General features: G+C 38.6%; 1 long non-coding RNA gene across 1 annotated transcript; it reads left to right on the top strand.

The window, feature by feature from the left end:
• Positions 1-3,674: 3,674 nt before the first annotated feature.
• On the top strand, positions 3,675-9,931 carry LOC138818850 (uncharacterized). Its single transcript, XR_011369234.1, has 3 exons — positions 3,675-3,949; positions 7,529-7,639; positions 9,795-9,931. It is a non-coding gene; the product is annotated as an uncharacterized lncRNA (long non-coding RNA).
• Positions 9,932-17,747: the final 7,816 nt, after the last annotated feature.

Genomic DNA, 17,747 nt, shown 5'->3' with positions numbered 1-17,747 from the left:
GCTGGGGCTTCAAATCAGGCCCTGCAACAGGCCTGACATTCTACTCTTCAAAGATGGTGAGCTTCCCCTTCTTCCACAGTGCAACAGAATTACCCAGACCTGAGCTAAAAATCCCAGCACTGACAAAAGATTCATATTGATGTCAGAAACTAAAAATCCCAGCACTGACAAAAGATTCATACTGATGTCAGAAGCCAGTCGTTGTGACTTTTATCCTCTCCTGTGAAAGTCCTGGGTCACAAATATGATGGAGAGTGCATGGACAACACTGTAACCTTGGTAACTGTTAGGTTTTTAAAAAGAGGTAGCCGAGTAAGAACAGCACCAGCACGCATGTGGTATTCAGATAAGGGGTAGGTTTATTCAGTAGACCTGCTGGGACCAGGCAAGGTTGGCACTCCACGTGGCTGGGAAAGGCCTGGGAATGAGAGAAAGCTAGGAAGAGAGGAAAGAGAGAGAAAAGAGCAGAGAGAGGGGTAAGAACAGTAGGACTCACGTGGTATTCAGGTAAGGGGTAGACCTGCTGGGACCAGGCAAGGTTGGCACTCCACGTGGCTGGGAAAGAGAGAGAGCAAGAGAGCAAGAGAGCAAGAAAAGAGCAGCAAGAGCTAGAAAGAACAGAAAGAGAAAAAAGGGAAAGTCTGGGCCTGGGCTAGCCCTTATGTAGGGTATTGGTGGGGCAAGGTGTGGCCACATCAAATTCAGATGTGACCTCAGTGGATGCAGATGTGACCTCTTCCCGGTGTCCCAGTTGCCTAGGTAACGCAGGTACTGGGTGGAGACTTTGCTGCGAGGAGGGTGGAGTCTGCTCGCCATCTAGGAGAGGACCTTACAGTAACGGGTTCTCATCCATGTCAGCACTGTCATAGCAGTCACCATACTTATTAAAATACACAATACCTCCATGAATTAGAGACAAAATAAGGAGAATAAATGCACTGAACCCAAGATGCTAACCAAACATATATGTCAATATAGATCCTTTGTTTAAATTATGAATTTCTGACTATAGTGGACCACCCTGGGGATCAATGTCAGATTCTGGGATTGGCCACACTCCTTAGTTGCTCACAGGTTCATATGATCACCTTGAATGATTGGCCAATTTGTTTTGCTCTGCCCTGAGTTCAGATACCAGCACTATCAACAAGTGGATCGTGGAGTAAGAAGGAGAGTGTGAAACTTTTTTTCCTTTTCTCTGAGAATCCTGGGGGTAAGGCATGAGAGAGAACATTTCTACAAATCTAGATGTTCTGTGATAGGTTGTCATCAATGTAATGAACACATTGAGTACATAAATGAATAAAACAGAAGATACAAGGAACAACCCCACCAAACATGTATGGACTGAACATCTATAGGTAAGTATAAATCCTATTTTTACAATATATAGAAATAGTATGATTTCCTGGTCTGGATCTTGAATTCAGGACTAGTGAACAGACCTGACTTTTTTATTTTCATGAAAGGTGATCTTCCCCTTTATGCACATTGCTGCAGATTTACCCAGAACCTGAGTTACAATCCAAAGCCTGTAAGAATAAACTGTGTGAATTGCATGCCAGGGAGTTAATTTTTTTCTCAGCATGGGTCTTGAACTCAGGTCGTGGCAACACTGCCTCAGCTTTGATCACACTAGGATGGGGTGCAGCCACTGGACACACAGGTGCTTCTGGGATTCTACACCCCCACGTGTTGCAAGGAAAACAATGCACAGAAAAAATGTGGCCTTTTATATTTTCTTCCTTTGCACAGTGACCCTACTGGGTCTGAATGACACTGTTGCAAAGGGTACTTCACCTTGCATTTCTGAAGGCTGGCAGACAATCAAGAAAGCCATAGGCCCACGTGGCAACATAGGCCCTCATTTCAAATCCCCATACTGACACCAACCAATGGCAGGAAGTACTAAGAAACTGGTTCCCATCCAAAGGCATAACACTGGAATTTTGTCAATGTCACAGTTGAATGAGTTGATCGTGAATGATGATCCTATAAAATTATACAGCATCATTTCAGAAGGCTGATTGATTTTATTTAATATTTATGAAGCATTAAAAGAAAATTATTACTTACAGGAACACAATAATTTCAGGACACTGAGTGCTTTCATTAATATTTTAAGGATGAAAACAATAACATTAATTACATGGACGCATAATAAATACGCAGGAATTGGTAGGAATATAGTCTATATAACTGAATAATGTATAAACATCTCTGGCACTCTATAAACACACACACACACACACACATATATGCCATCTACATGTCAATCTGTTCTTCTTTGATTAACCCCAGGGGTTCTCAGGTCCTGGGAACAACCTGCACCTCAATTTCCCCCAGGATGGCATGTTTGCACTCACCCATTCAAGAATTTGGCCTTGTAGGCCATGAGTTCAGATGTCAGTACTCCCAAACAATGAATCGTGGAGTAAGAGGATGATGGTGACACATGGATTCCTTTACTGTGCATCTTCTGTGTGTCAGGTATGAAGTGGAATACATCTGTAGACCTATATCCTATGTAGTCAATGTTTTATGTGCTATAATAGTCAATACAATAAATGGTCAATACATGAATAAAACAAAAAATAAAATAACTACACTGAATGCAATACAGAGTCAACATATGTATAAGAATATAAAACATATATGTAAATTGTACATGAATAGGGTGTTTTCTAGTGCTGGTGATCATTTTCAAGCCTAAGGAACAAACTTGAATTTTTTGACTTTAAGGAAGCAAGCTTCCCCTTCCCACACAGTGCAACAGAGGTACCCAGACTATGAGTTCCAATCCCAGTCCTGGTAGAAAAAACTCACCTTTATAGTATTTGAGGCCCAATTCTTAGGTATTTCATTATGCCTCCATTTGATGAATGTGATTGCTTAAATGCTTAATAAAATATTAACTAAAATCAATCAGTGTCGTGTAATATAAGTGTGTATAATTTTATCCTAGAATCATTCAAGAACTGTTCATTCAATCATGACTTACATCACATTACATTGGTAATCATATGGATAGGAACAAGTTTCTTAGGATCTCCTACCATTTGGAGGTGGCACGACCAGGATTTGAATTGTGGGCTCCAGCTCCCACCACTTCAACCCGAGGATCGGGAACTCACCAGTCTGTCCAAGAACATCAACAAGGCCAATGATTAGGCAGGCACCAGTGGATCTCAGCAGTCCTTCTTGATACTTACAAGGCTGTGAATAGAGGATCATGGTCAAAGTCACCCTAAGCAGGAAAATCCTTGAGACCCCTGTCCAACTTCAGTGCCAACAAAGCCAGAAACCTTGTGGTTCTAGTGTAGAGGACCTGCCTTGAGCAAAAGCAGCTCATGAACTGTGCCCAGATCCTAAGTTCAAAGTCTGGGACTGGCAACAAACAGAACTATACAGCAATCTGTGTAGCCATCCAGTTAAAGCAGGTCACCCTCTTCTCTCCAACTGAATTGGAGAGAATTTCCTGGGAAAAAGGCTGGGAGAACCACTGTCATCTTGACTCCGCCCATGCTGCTTGCTTCACAGGATTCTGGCCACACCCCCATTCTTTCATGCTTCTTTCTGACCAATGGGATACAAGAATGGTGGCCACGCCCACATTCCATGTTGCCAGGTAGCACTGGGATTCCCTCTGTTAGTTTACACCACTACCAGCAGTTCAAGAAGGTAGAAGGGGCTGAGTCCTGAGGAATAGACTCGAGGTGACTTTGGAGTATAGTAGAAAACTGATGCTCGCACCCCACCTGGCCCCTCCCCTCCCTTCACACGGTGCCAGGTTTCAAACCTCAGGAAAGGCTGTGCTGCCAGCAGGCCTAAATCCCCGACCTGGTCCCTGCCCCTAGTCTTCTGCTCTGGGCCCATGTGTCCGCGATGCTGCCTCCATTGCTGCTGCCCCAATTGGAGCAGCTGCCAACAGCTTCTCCCAGCAGCACAGGTGAGTTTCTGTCCCAACAACAACATACCCTGGGTCAAACACCCCTCTGGGGGCACCATGTCCACCCTGCTTGTTTCCTCTCCATGGCGCTGATGAGCCACCTTTCTGTCTTGAGGATTTCTGAGATAGAAATTACAAATATGCTCAGGCTGGGCTGCATCACGGTCCTCCTGTGAAAGGTATGCTCCACCAGGCCTGGTCCTCTGTAATTGGGATGGTAGACATGTGGTGTCATGCTCAGTCATCGGTTAACATGGATTATCCTAAACTCAGTCCATAGCAGTGGATTCTTGACCACACGTGAAGCTCTTTGTAGGGCCTCAACCATTGGACCTCAGTCTCCTCACAGGACAGTTGTGAGGAAACAAGGGATTTATACAGAGCGATCTCTGGAAAAGAGAGGGAATGGCCTTCAGATAAGGTTTTAGCAATTCTGTGAGCATATGACAGGAAGATACCAGAAAGGGCTCAGGTGGGGCCTGTTATTAATCATGCAACAGGTGTGGGATTATGAACCAAAACATGGCTCTCTTTCATTACTACCCTATCCCAATGAGGAAGGGGATCCTTCACTTTGTTCAGTTTTGCAGCTGGGGAATCTGAGGCAAAGAGAAGCCAGATGACCTACTTATGACCTCAAGTTCACAGGAAGCTCGGCCTGACTTCTCTACCATGCTCCCTAGGACAATGGGTGCTATTCAGTCCAGTTCTTGTGGTGGGAAGTCCACTTCTTTCAATCGTGGTTCTTGAACTCTAGGATTGGGCATTGTTCCCGAGCTCCTCAGCTCAAGGCTTGTGCTTTATCACTTGATCCCACAGTGTCACTTCCAGTTTTCTGGTGGTTCTTTGGAGATAAGATTCTCAAACACGTTCCTCCAGGGCTGTCTATGAACCATGATCCTCATATCTCAGCCTCCAGTGTAGTTAGGATTAGAGTTTTATGCCACTGGCACCTGATTTAAGTGTAATTCTGATTTTCTCTCTCTCCCTCTCTCCCTCTCCCCCTCTCTCCCTCTCTCCCTATCACCAACTCTCCCTCCCTCCCTCTCTTCCTCTCTCCCTCTCCCTCTCTCTCTCTCTCTCTCTCTCTCTCTCTCTCTCTCTCTCTCTCTCTCTCTCTCTCTCTCTCTCTCTCTCACTGTAGCTCTCAGGAACGGGTAGAATGGGTGCTGTAGGAGGTGGGCCAACGTCCCCAGGTAGCTGGAACCCAACATGGCCCACTCATTCTGGAGTTGGGCTGTGGGTAGGGAGCTGTCTCGTTCAGCATGTTGATACATGTCCATGAGACCAGCCCTCTGAGCCCTTGCAAGACTGTCAGGGTTATTCATTTTCCATCTAGCCTTACTGGATTTTTTATATTGTATTCTTTTCTACATTATTTTCTAGCACCTGGCCAATATTATGGTACATAGTTACAGAATGAAAATGTAATGTTAACTTAAGAAAGTCATTTAGGGATCTGGGAATGTGGCTTCATGATATGATGATTGCCTAGCATGCATGAAACCCTGAATTCAATTCCTCAGTACCACATAAACAGAAAAACACTGGAAATGGTGCTGTGCCTCAAGTGGTACAGTGATTGCCTTGAGCAAAAAAGGAAAAAAAAAACCCAAAGCAAAAAACATTTAATTAGTAAATGCAAAATAAAGAACCCCTACTTGGAATATGTAATTGCTCCTGCCATACTGACACCTGACAATAGTCCATAATTCATGTACTTTTTCTTATATTAGGATATTGTGTTGAAAAAAAGTTTTGTTCATTAGGTCAGAGCAATTAATATCTTGAATGTGCTTAGATGTCAGGTGAAGATTAATTCTGGAAATTCAAAGATTCCAGGTTTTTGAATGGTCTCTGCTAATCACAATGAGAAGGGTAGTCTAAGTGAGATTTGGAAATCTTTTTGTTTATTCATGGCACCACAACTGCAGAGGCAAATTAACAGTTGTGACAGAAGAGAAGGAATAACTCCAGAGGTAATGAATAAATGATAGTTACTAACGTATACCAGAAACGTTTATAGAGAACCATTTTTGGTTATTGAACAAGTAGTTATCAACTAGTCTTATTCCGCATTACCTTTAGCATTCTAAATCTCTTAGGCTACTTCTTAATCTCTGTGTAATACATGTATCTCCTTCTGTGCTGTTTTTTCTTACCTTAACTTCTTTGCTTTCTAAAAATCTCAGTCTTTCTACATTTCTCTTTGAACATTTCCTGATACTAAATACACCTACACAGACGGCAGAGAATGCTAACTAAGGGTCCCATAGCTCATGAGTCATTAATGAAACAACATGGAAAAGGAGGACATATTTATTGTTACCTCAAATTTTCTGAAAAGCTGCAATGCCATCATTTGATTCAAATTTCCATTATTTGTCTACATAGTGTCATTCAGTGCACATAAATGCAAATATGAGCTGGGTGCTGGTGGATCACGCCTGGAATCCTAGCTATTCAGGAAACCAGAGAATTGTGGATCAAAGCCAGCCTGGTCAGGAATGTCCATGAGACACTTATATTCAATTAACCACCTGAAACCCAGAAGTGGTGCTGTAGCTTAAGCGGTAGAGCACTCAATTTGAGCTGAAGAGCTGTGGGAGTGAGCCCAGGATCAGAATTCAAGCCCCACAACCAACAAAAAGTGCAAATATTACCTTAAGTTTCCCCAAAAGGAAGGACAAGATCAATAATCTTCCCAAGCAGAAAAAATAATCTCAAAATGATTCAGTGCACCTACTTTTGCTGAGTTATTTAAGTTATGGCTTCTTTGCTAGACATATTGTCTTCCTTTAAAAATTGTCAAATACTAGCTTTACAATAAACTTCGTCTAATATTTTTTGTTTCAAAAGAGAAGTCTATACAGTTGATGTCACTTAGCTTTCTTACTATCTTAATTCAAAGCCAAACCAGGCAGGAGAGTATGTCAAACTCTTATCGCAAATTGAACACCAAAAAACCAGAAGTGGAGTTTTGGCTCAAACAGTAGATTACTAGCTTTTGGGGTAGGTGGGCAGGATCCAGGGACAGGATCCAGCCTCTGGGTTCAAGCCCCAGGACTAGCACAAACTAAACAAACAAGCAAATAAAAATCCCAGATTTTTCTTTGGGGCCCTCCTTAAAGGTGAACTGGTCAGAGTAGAGTCTTCTTTTGCTGATCATATTGACTGGATCCTGCTTTTTTGGAATCCTTGTTGCTCTGCAGAACTCAGAACCAGATCAAAGGAATTGATAACTGACTCCTGCATCGAGAATCATCTCAGGGGTGAAATATCCATCTATAAGACACTTTAAACCCTCTATGTCTTTGTTGCTTTGCAGGAGAACACTTTTAAAACAATGTTATTTCCTTTTGTTTTATACTGGCCTTCAAATGGTACATTATTTCTTTTTGTAACACTATGAACTAGAAGTTCACAGAAAAAAATTATATGAGTAAAGAACACACTCAAAAAGCCAGGGACAGAGTTTCCTTCAAGCCTTGGGATACTTTTCTTGTACAGTAAAAAGGAAAGCACAAGGTAACTTGAACTTTGTTTTTCCTCTATGTTCCATTCCTCTCCTGGGGTCAGTTTCCACATCCAGTAACAGTTACTTCCAGTAACAATCGATGGTGCTGCTTGAGGTATAGTGAATGTTTTCTGGCTTCACTGCAAGAAGACTAGAACACCTATGGACCTGAGGTAAAACGTATTTCAGAGAAAATTTAGTAAAGAGAAAATATGAAATTTATATTGCTTATAAATATATTATACATGAGTACATTGAGTTCAAACTTTGTAAGTTCTCTGTAAGTTAAGGCGAATTTTAAATAGGAAGAAGGTTTTCAGAACATTCTTTTTGTGACTGTACGAGCTGTTCATTATTTCCCAAGTGTGCATGAGCTAACAGTAAGGAAACAATAGCAATAATAGGAGAAAGAGAAGTTCTGTGTTTAAGTATAAGGGTTACATACAGTATAGAAGACTACAAATAAGCAACATTGAAACAATAAAGCCAAGTCCAGTATGTAGATTTATGAGAGTGATATACAGAAAGCAAGAACCCTATGTGGAACATGAAGTATGAGGCCACTCCCATTCTAAATCATGCTTGCTAATCATGCAACTTTGTAGAAAGTACAATGGAAGAATAATTCTGTTTTCAATGAAAGTCAGATATAAAAGCATGGATTTAATTGGAAAAATGTCCATCTTGTGAGAGCAGGGATTATGCTAGCAATAAACTGGTGTCTAAGATCTCATTTCTTTTTTTTCTTTACACACACACACAGACACACAGACACACAGACACAAACACACACACACACACACACACACACACACACACACACACACACACACATATATATATATATATATATATATATATATATATATATATATATTTGTTGGCGGTGATCTTGGGACTTGAACTCTGGGCCTGCGAGCAGTCTCTCTGCTATTCAGCTCAAGCTAATGCTCTACCACTTGATCCACAGTGCCAATTCCAGTTTTCTTTTAGTTAATTTGAGAAAAGAATCGCTGGGACTTTCCTACCGGAGCTGGTTTTGAACCTCAATCCTCATATCCCACCATAACCCAGCTTATGATCACATTCCTAACAGTGTACACTCAAGATGTGTAATGTGTCTGTTCATCTATCTTTATAAGAATTCTTTAGTTAGGGCTGAAAGGTGTCTCAGAGGTACAGAGCTTGCCTCGCATGCATGAGGCCCTTGATTCGATTCCTCAGTACCACTTAAGCAAAAAAGAAAAAAGCCAAAATTGGCGCTGTGACTCAAGTGGTAGAGGGCTAGCCGTGAGCTGAATTGCTGAGGGACAGAGCCCAGGACCAGAGTTCAGGCACCATGACCAGACACCCCACCAAAACAAAAAAAAAGAATTCTTGAGTTAAAAATATGGGCTACAGCTTAGACATTACTCTCACAAAAATGTTTGTCGTTTAAAAGTTGATACTCCTGGAGAAATAAAACCTAAGAATGTAAAGGAGTCTGGGAAGTTCTATTGGCATCCAGCCTGGGCAGAACACTCTTTGCAACAGTATATAAAATTAAGCAGTCAAAATCTGGATTGGAAGAATGGCTCAATTGATGGAATATCAGTCATGAGCAAGATTGCTTAATAAAAGCTTGAGGCTTTTGCATATATTCATACAGACATACACATACACCCAGAGGCACTTATATATGCACACACAAATACACAAATGAAACAACTCTCAGAATGTGTAGAAAAGTTACAAAACAATAAATATATATCCTGAACAAGACTAGAATCAAGTGATAATTTTTAATATTTGAAAGTCCTCAAATGAACTTCCTTCAAATAAGTTTGAGAATATAACATTGGTATAACAGAGATAGTAAGAATCAATAATCATTATTAAAGGGATCAGATCCATGGAGGAATGAATCAGAGATCTGGCAGGTGCATCTGAAAATGTTCATATCCTGTATCAAATGTTAGAACATCTTTGAAAATAGTAGATAAAGTTTAAGCAGTCACTCTGGTGTATAATATCACTGGAGAAGTTCAGAATTGGTAGTCTATATCTAGATTAAATAAACCAAGAAACTATGGCAGGGCAATGTGATACAAGCTTAGAATTCTAGCACTGAGATTAAGACAGGAGATTAGAGAATGGAATTACATATTGATACCTTCCCTGGACCAAGGTGTATAATTTTGTCTTAATAAAACAAAACAAACAAGAAAGGAATACATAGTTGGACATTTGGGCTAATTTTGTCATTATGTTTTGAGAAGTCAAATTTCCTGTTGAAATGCAACTCATACTTAATCCTCACTTGTGTTTTAAATTCTCTCTTCATTACAGAACATTCCTAGATGCAAAATGACTCGTGATTCCCATCCAAAATTTGAAAAAATAAGTTATCATCATTCTGTTGTAACCCAAAGAAATGATGAAGAATTACACAAGCTTAAGCTTGGAAAAATAGCAAAGTTCGTCTAATGAAGGATTTTGAAGATCTTGCTAAATTAGAATTTAGATTTAAAATATTTTGGTTTTGTTTGTAATTTTATATTCTATAGGATTCTACAAAATTGTTTTTAAGTAGAGGGTTTAATTGACATTCACAAATGATTTTGCATTCTATGTGCCTAGAATATTCTTTCAAAAACTTAGTTAATAGATAATTCCAACAGTTCATGTATGAAATGATAATGTGAATGTTGTAGACAGAGTTGCCAACAAATTGATGACATTAATTTATGAATTTAGAATAAGAGAATTTTTTGGAGTCTTTGGTATAACATGGTATGAAGAGTATAATCGTGTGACATCTTCTTTCTTCTACCTGTATGTAACACAGGAAGCAATTTCCTTAATTATTTGCTACTGTATACAGTGAGAAAAATGTTACGTTTGGGGTTTGATTTTATTTTTGTTTTTGTTTTATTGGTTTGTCCTAGGGCTTTTACTCTGGGCCTGGACACTGTCTCTGAGCCTGTTTATGCTCAAGGCTCGTGCCCTACCACTTCAACCTCAGTGCCACTTGCATCTGGCTTTTGCTGAGAAGTTTATTGGAGATAAGAATCTAGGAAATATTCTTGCCTGGGTGGGCTTTCAACTGTAATCTTCCAATCTTAGCATCCAGAATTTATATAATAGCTAAAAATTATAAATATAAGTAATATTTGCAAATGTTCTGATCTCAAAAATACCAGTGGGGGGAAAATGATGCAACCCAGTTTTTTGTGGTGTTCTTACCAGAACATGAATCGCATCACATTAGCAGAGTTGTATTTTTTCACAAAAGAGATAAGCTATTCATCATATGAATTAAGGGAAGTTTGAGATGCACCCTAAAAGTTGGAGAATTTTGGACTAGGATGACTCTATATCATAAATATTGGTATTGGTGGTCATAAAAATAATAGCTTATTGTGATAAACAATTGCTTAATCTTGAAGAATTAATTATTACCGATGCTACATAGTTTTATCCTCTACCAGAACATGGTTATTTTTCTGTTGTCTCTCAATCTGTAACACCCCATTGGAAAATGCATCTATTGCAAAATTACATAACATGTAAGCCGGTATTGTTTTGAATCTCTCAGGTATGGAATCTTCAGAATTTGAAAATGAGTAATTACTAGTCATTGGAATGTTGACAAACACATATATTCTGTCTTCTTAACAACTTATTTACTTTTTCAAGTTATTTGTTTCCATAGAATTAAACTGTTTTCACTTTTAGTATGAGAAAGTACTATATTTATTCTTTTTTCAAAATATTGGTAAGTATATTGTGAAAATATTGTCTAGTCGGATAGCATTCAAGTTGATGGTCCTCTGATTAAAAAGGGGTAATTAATTCAAATTAGACACCAAAAGTATGGAATTTTAAAAAGTTACTACATAAAGAGTACTATGTACTTTACCAATACAGTGAAATTTTATTTCATGCAGCTTATTTTTTAAATTTAATTTTATTGTCAAAGTGATGTACAGTGTGTTTACAGTAACTTTAAGGTAGTGAATACATAACTTTTCAAACTTGTTACCCCTTCCCTCATTTTCTTCACAGTTTTCCTTGACCCCAGTACCCCTCACAAGTTGTAATGTACATTTCCAACATATTGTCTTATGAGTATTGCTATTGCATTGGTTTGCCTTTGTCCTTTGTCTCACCATTTTGTTCTTCCTCGTCCCTTCCCTAATTAAGGTAAATATATACACAATACACAGGCTACCAAAATCAAATACAGCAGGGAAAAAAGCATAGGGGAAAACCCCAAAAGAAAATGGAAATCACATAGTACATTAAAAACAACAATCGCAAATAATACTCTATGTTTCCATATCTTGGAGTTCATTTTGCTTATCATCAGATTATAAGGCTATATATATGCATAACAAAGCCACTGGAAAATAGTTTCATGGACACTATATCATGAAAACAACATGTTAACTGTTTTTGATATTAAAGGTGGAGTTAGGATTGATGAACTTGTGGTTCTAATAAAGGAATTTCAAAAGAGTTTTAAAATTATGACAGGTTTGGCTGGGAAGGTGGCTCAGTGGTAAGAGTGCTTGCCCTGCATGCCTGAGGCCCTGGGTTCGATTCCTCAGCACCACATAAGCAAAAAGAAAAAAAAGCCGGAAGTGGTGCTGTGGATCAGGTGGTAGAGCGCTAGCCTTGAGCTGAAGAGCTGAGCTACAGCGCCCAGGCCCAGAGTTCAGGCCCCACGTCTGCACACCCCCCAAAACTGACAGGTAAATTTTAATTTGTTCAAACTTTTTAACAACTTAGCCTATTAGGAAAATTTAAAATTTCTTGGGAAAATAGGCTTTCATGCAAAATAATCAATGGAGACTTAACTGAGAGGGAGCAAAGTGGGTGAAGATGGCTCATGTTCATACTAAACAAACAAACCTCAGAACCCTTGGTATAAGACCTGTAGGTTCCCTTGAGAATTGTCCTTACCCAGGAAATCTACTCACTGTGTGAAACAAGGTTGTAGTGGAATTTAAATTCAACGTTCTTAAAAAATAATCAAAATTTGTGTATTGACTTTAATTACCAAACAGTAATTCTCTGAAAAAGATAATTTGGGTCAAAATATTTAGGGAAAAAGTGCACTCAAAAATGTTTGTAATACATTCTACAATGTCTTTGCATGTGAAGCACTGAACTACAGAAAAAAACCTGATTGGATACTTGAAACCAATGATTTCACATTTCTTAGTAGCTCAAAAATATAATATCCTTATTAACGAGATAGTGAAGACTTCTCTTATTACATAAGCCAAAAAGTTTTGGGATCAGAAAAGAATTGAGCAAATTGAAAAGTCAAGAAAACGCGTTCTTAGAAGCCCTAGCTAAGCATATTGGCTTCAGCAGTGGAGGGAGGCCAAACTTTTTGATATATTGTCTTAATATTTTTGCTACCTAAAGTGATTTTACAGAGCCTATTTAGCTCACTACAATTTAGAATGGATTGAATGAAGACATGAAAATAAATTCCACATCCAAATAAAAGAGTTTTAAAAGAGAAACCATGAAGATGTAGCAGTGGGGAAGGATTTATAGTCCTTCACCTTCACTAGACTTGAAGCCAAGAATCTGTGATTAGTTGGAAATCACGCAAGAGCTAAGAGAAGGACAGAGACATAGGACATAGGAGCATTGTCATTTTGTAACAGACACTGTCATAAAAGGTATGGATAATTTAACTCTATTCTTTTCCATAAATCCTTCTGAGCAAATGCAAGACCAAGAGAATGATAATCTATTGAAATAATTTTTGAAAGAATAACTTCACTGATCCTGATATGGTATCTAAAGAGATTCTTAAGAGAGAAGATAAAAGTGAAGTATTCTTCGGTTTCTTCTAAGCATTTTGTTAGCAAAGTATATCTTTGAGGTTAGAAATGATTGAACCAAAAAGTGGTGGAGTACCCATGTTTTTTTTTAATTTTTATTTTATTTGTGAACGTACTGTACAGAGGGGTTACAATTACATGGGCAAGATAATGCATACATTTCTTACCAAGCATTGCAGCCTCCTCCTTTGTTTACCCTTTACCTCCCTTCCCAGCCTCCCACTCACCACCCACCCAATCCTTCCTCCCATCCCTCCACCCCCACCGACATTGTAAAGCTCATTTTTGACATGACAATTTGTACTTATTGTTGCAACAGGTCCACCTGAATCCTTAAACGACTCGTTTTTCCCCATCTCCTCCACAAGTTACACTGACATCAAATATATTGAAAGTGGGGGTTATACTGTGGGGGAGGGACATACAAAGCAACAAAGAAATAATCTTATAAATGCATTAGAAACACATGCATGAAAAAAAAAAATTAAAATACCTATCTAAGGATTCATTTTCCTAACATCACATTATCTGAATTTTTCCGCTTGACTCATACATATACTAGATATTGCAAATAAGGGAAACCATGGGACCTGTGTTACTTTGTTCCTGGCTTACTTCACTTACTATAATTTTTTCCAAGTTTTTCCATTTCCTAACAAATGGGCAATGCCATTCTTTCTGATGGAGGCATAGAATCCCATTGTGTATATATACCACATTTTCTTGATCCATTCATCTACTGAAGGGCATCTGGGTTGGTTCCATATCTTAGCTATGGTAAAAAATGCTGCAATATACATAGTTGTGCTGGTAGCTTTAGTGTGGTCTTGTTTGTCAACATTTGGGTAAATGCCCAAAAGTGGGATTGCTGGGTCATAGGGGAGCTCTATGTGAAGTTTTTTGAGGAACCTCCATACTTCTTTCCAAAGTGGTTGAGCAAGTTTACATTCCCACCAACAGTGAAGTAAGGTTCCCTTCTGTTCATATCCCCTCCAGCATCTGCTGTTGTTAGAGTTCTTGATTTTTGCCATTCTAACTGGAGTGAGGTGGTATCTCAATGTTGCTTTGATTTGCATTTCTTTTATGGCTAAGGATGTTGAGCATTTCTAAATGTGTCTATTGGCCATCCTTCTTTCTTCTTCAGAGAAGTTTCTCTTTAAGTCTTTAGCCCACTTATTTATTGGGCAGTTGTTTCTTTGAGGATTTGTTGTTGGGGGATTTAATATTTTGAGTTCCAAGTATATTTTAGATATGAGACCCTTGTAAATTGTATGGCTAGTGAATATCTTCTCCCAATCCGTGGGCTTTCTAGTGATCTGGCTAGCTATGTCCTTGGCCAGGCAGAAGCTCTGCAATTGCATGCAATCCCATTTGTCCAACCTTTTTTTGATTTTTTTTTGTGTTTCTGGGTCTCTATTAAGATAATTTAGGCCTGTGCCAAGGACACCTAGGGTTTCTCCTATTCCATCCTGTAATATTTTCAGAGGGTCTACTTTGACTCTGAGGTCTTTAATCCATTTGGAGTTGATTCTGTTGCAGGGTGATAAATAAGGATCTAGCTTTAGTTTTCTACAAGTAGTGGATGAATTTTGCCAGCACCATTTACTGAAGAGGCTGTCTTTCTTCCATTCTATTTTTCAGCTCCCTTATCGAAAATTAGATGGCTATGGGACTGTAGGTTCGTTTCTGTGTTTTCAATTCTATTCCGTTGGTCATCTTTTACGTTTTACTTCATCTTTCACTATTTGGATTCCCTTTAAATTTGCATCTTGTCTTAATGTCCCAGCTAGCATTCTAATACTAAGTAGTTGAAGAGGAGTGGAGAGAGCAGACATCCTTATCTCTTTCCTGAATTAATAAGAAATGGCTTTACCTTTTCACCATTAAGTATAATGCTGGCTGTAGGTTCATCAATTCTTAGAAGAAAGAAGAGCACTGGAGCAATATCAGTTCCAAATTTCAAACTATACTAAAAAGCCACAATAATAAGAAGAGCTTGGTACTGGCACAAGAACAGTTCTGAGGACCAATGAATAGGACTGAAGACTCAAAAATAAACACACTGACATATTGCAACCTAATCTTTGACAAGGGAGCTAAAAAAATAGAACGGAAGAAAAACAGCCTTTTCAGTAAATGATGCTGGTAAAATTGGTTATACACCTGTAGAAAACGAAAGCTAGATCCATATACATATTTATGTATCATATATATCATGCAGGGTGATATATATATATATATATATATATATATTAATAGAGAACCACAAACAAAACAAATCAAAGAGAGGTTGGACAAATGGGATTGCATGAAACAGCAGAGCTTCTGCAAGGTAAAGTTCATAGACAGCAAGATCAATAAAAAGCCCACTTACTGGGAGAAGTTCTTCATGAGTCATAAAACAGACAAAGTCTTATATAGAAAATATACTTAAGACTCAAAATCATAAATACCCCAACAACACATCCTCAAAGGAACAACTGTCCAATATCTAAATTGGCTGAAGACTTAAAGAGAGACTTCGTTGAAGATGAAATAAAAAATGTCCATTAGACACCTGAAGAAGTATATATATATATATATATATATATATATATATATATATATATATATATATATATATATATATATATATATATATCTGTAATTTGGAGAGAGGAAGGGATATAGCAGAATGCTTAAATGGGGATTCAGGTTGACCATTGTGACAATGAGATGTACAGGACACTGTGCAGAAAATGAATTTACAATCTCAGGCAGGGGTCGAGGAGGGAGGAGTTGGAGATATGGGGAAGGAAAGGATGGTAGGAGAAAAACAAAGGAGGAGGTAAAAATGCTGTATAGGAAATGTACTCATTACCTAGTCCTGTAACTCTGAGCCCTCTGTACAATATTTTTACAATAAAAATATATTAAAAAAATCTCTGCCTGCTGTAGATTTCCAGTGCTTCCCTCGGAATTGCATTTTCTGCCTATTCTGGCTGTGTTTAGGTCCACCTGCACAATGGATCAGTAGTCTTCAAGGCATCTTGGTCTTCCAGTGGGACTTGGATTATCCAGTGGTGGTTGGAACCAGGCCAAGGACAGGACAAAATCACTTCCAGGACATGCCTTCGTCATTACGCAGGCAACTAGGATTGCAAGCAGAATTTCTCTGAATTTGACTCCAGAAATCTATCAGTGAACCAAAAGGCAAGTCCACCAAACACGTCACTCTTCCCCCCCCCCATTTCCTCCGTTCTCCTTCCCTGGGAAAGTAGAAAATAATTTTGCATGTTTTGACACACACAGAAAATACCCACCATCTCCCCTGGTAAACTTGGTTTCAAGTCACTGAGTCATGTCAACGGATAATGCTGCATTCATTATTCTGGACAACATCTTCAGGTTGTTTGATGCCTTAATTTTTTGTTGTTGATGTTGTTGGTAGGGGTGCCTGAACTCTGGGTCTGGGTGCTGTCTCTAAGCTGTTCAGCTAAAGGCTACCGCACTACCACTTTAGCCACAGTGCCACTTCTAGTTTTTTCTGCTTATATGGTGCTGAAGAATTGAACCTAAGACCTCATGCATGCAATACAATGACTCTACCACTGAGTCTTCTTCCAGCCCTAATGATTTAATTCTTTAAAATTTATTTTTGTCAGTTATGGGCCTTGAATTCAGGGCTTGGGTATTAACATATCCCAGAGTTCTTTAGCTCAAGGGGAGCCCACTCCAAATTGAGCTACAGTGCCACTTCCTGTTTGGAGATAACTGACTCACAGACTTTCATGCCAGGATTTGCTTTGAACAGATGAATTTTTAAATTATATTTCTCCTAGGTGTTTATTGGAACATTACAGTTTTTCTGGAATTTAAAGTTTTCTGTAAACCTTTGTCTTCAAGTAATGCTACAGCATTAAATATTACATTTTGAAGCTATCCTTTAGCACATCCATTTTGAAATTATTATCTTAAGATGAAATTCTAATTCTTTGTAGTCACAAAGCATTAAAGTCCAAATGGGAAATATGCTAATTTCAGCAGCCTTAGCTCTCTTTCCTCTTTTTTTCTCTCCAGTATCTTTTCTTGTTTTGGAACAAGTGTCATGGACTGTCCAACCAAGCAAAAGGAAGATTATTCCATTAATTTAATAAAAAAGGAATCCAGCCTACCTGCATCTCAAGGGAACTTTGAGTATAATGTTAATCTAATAGTGGATTTTCAGTCATTTTGATAATTTTTTGTTTAACCACTCATTAAAGAGGTTCCAAAAGGCTAGATTCAAAAATCATGTTCTGCTTTCTAAGAATGTTTAATAAGCTAGCAATTCAACAAAGATTACATGGTGAAGAATTTCTCTTTTATCATAGCCCTTGCCACTGATCCCTTCCCTTCAAACTTGTAGCTTTGTTCAGTTTTCTTGTTCCAGCATTCATTTTGGTATTTGCTTCAG

The sequence above is a fragment of the Dipodomys merriami genome, unplaced genomic scaffold (genome assembly GCF_024711535.1).
Source record: "Dipodomys merriami isolate MVZ:Mamm:240054 unplaced genomic scaffold, mDipMer1.0.p SCAF_782, whole genome shotgun sequence".
Classification (NCBI taxonomy): domain Eukaryota; kingdom Metazoa; phylum Chordata; class Mammalia; order Rodentia; family Heteromyidae; genus Dipodomys; species Dipodomys merriami.
Note: the sequence above shows the minus strand (reverse complement) of the source record. Positions and strands in the feature narration are given on the sequence as shown.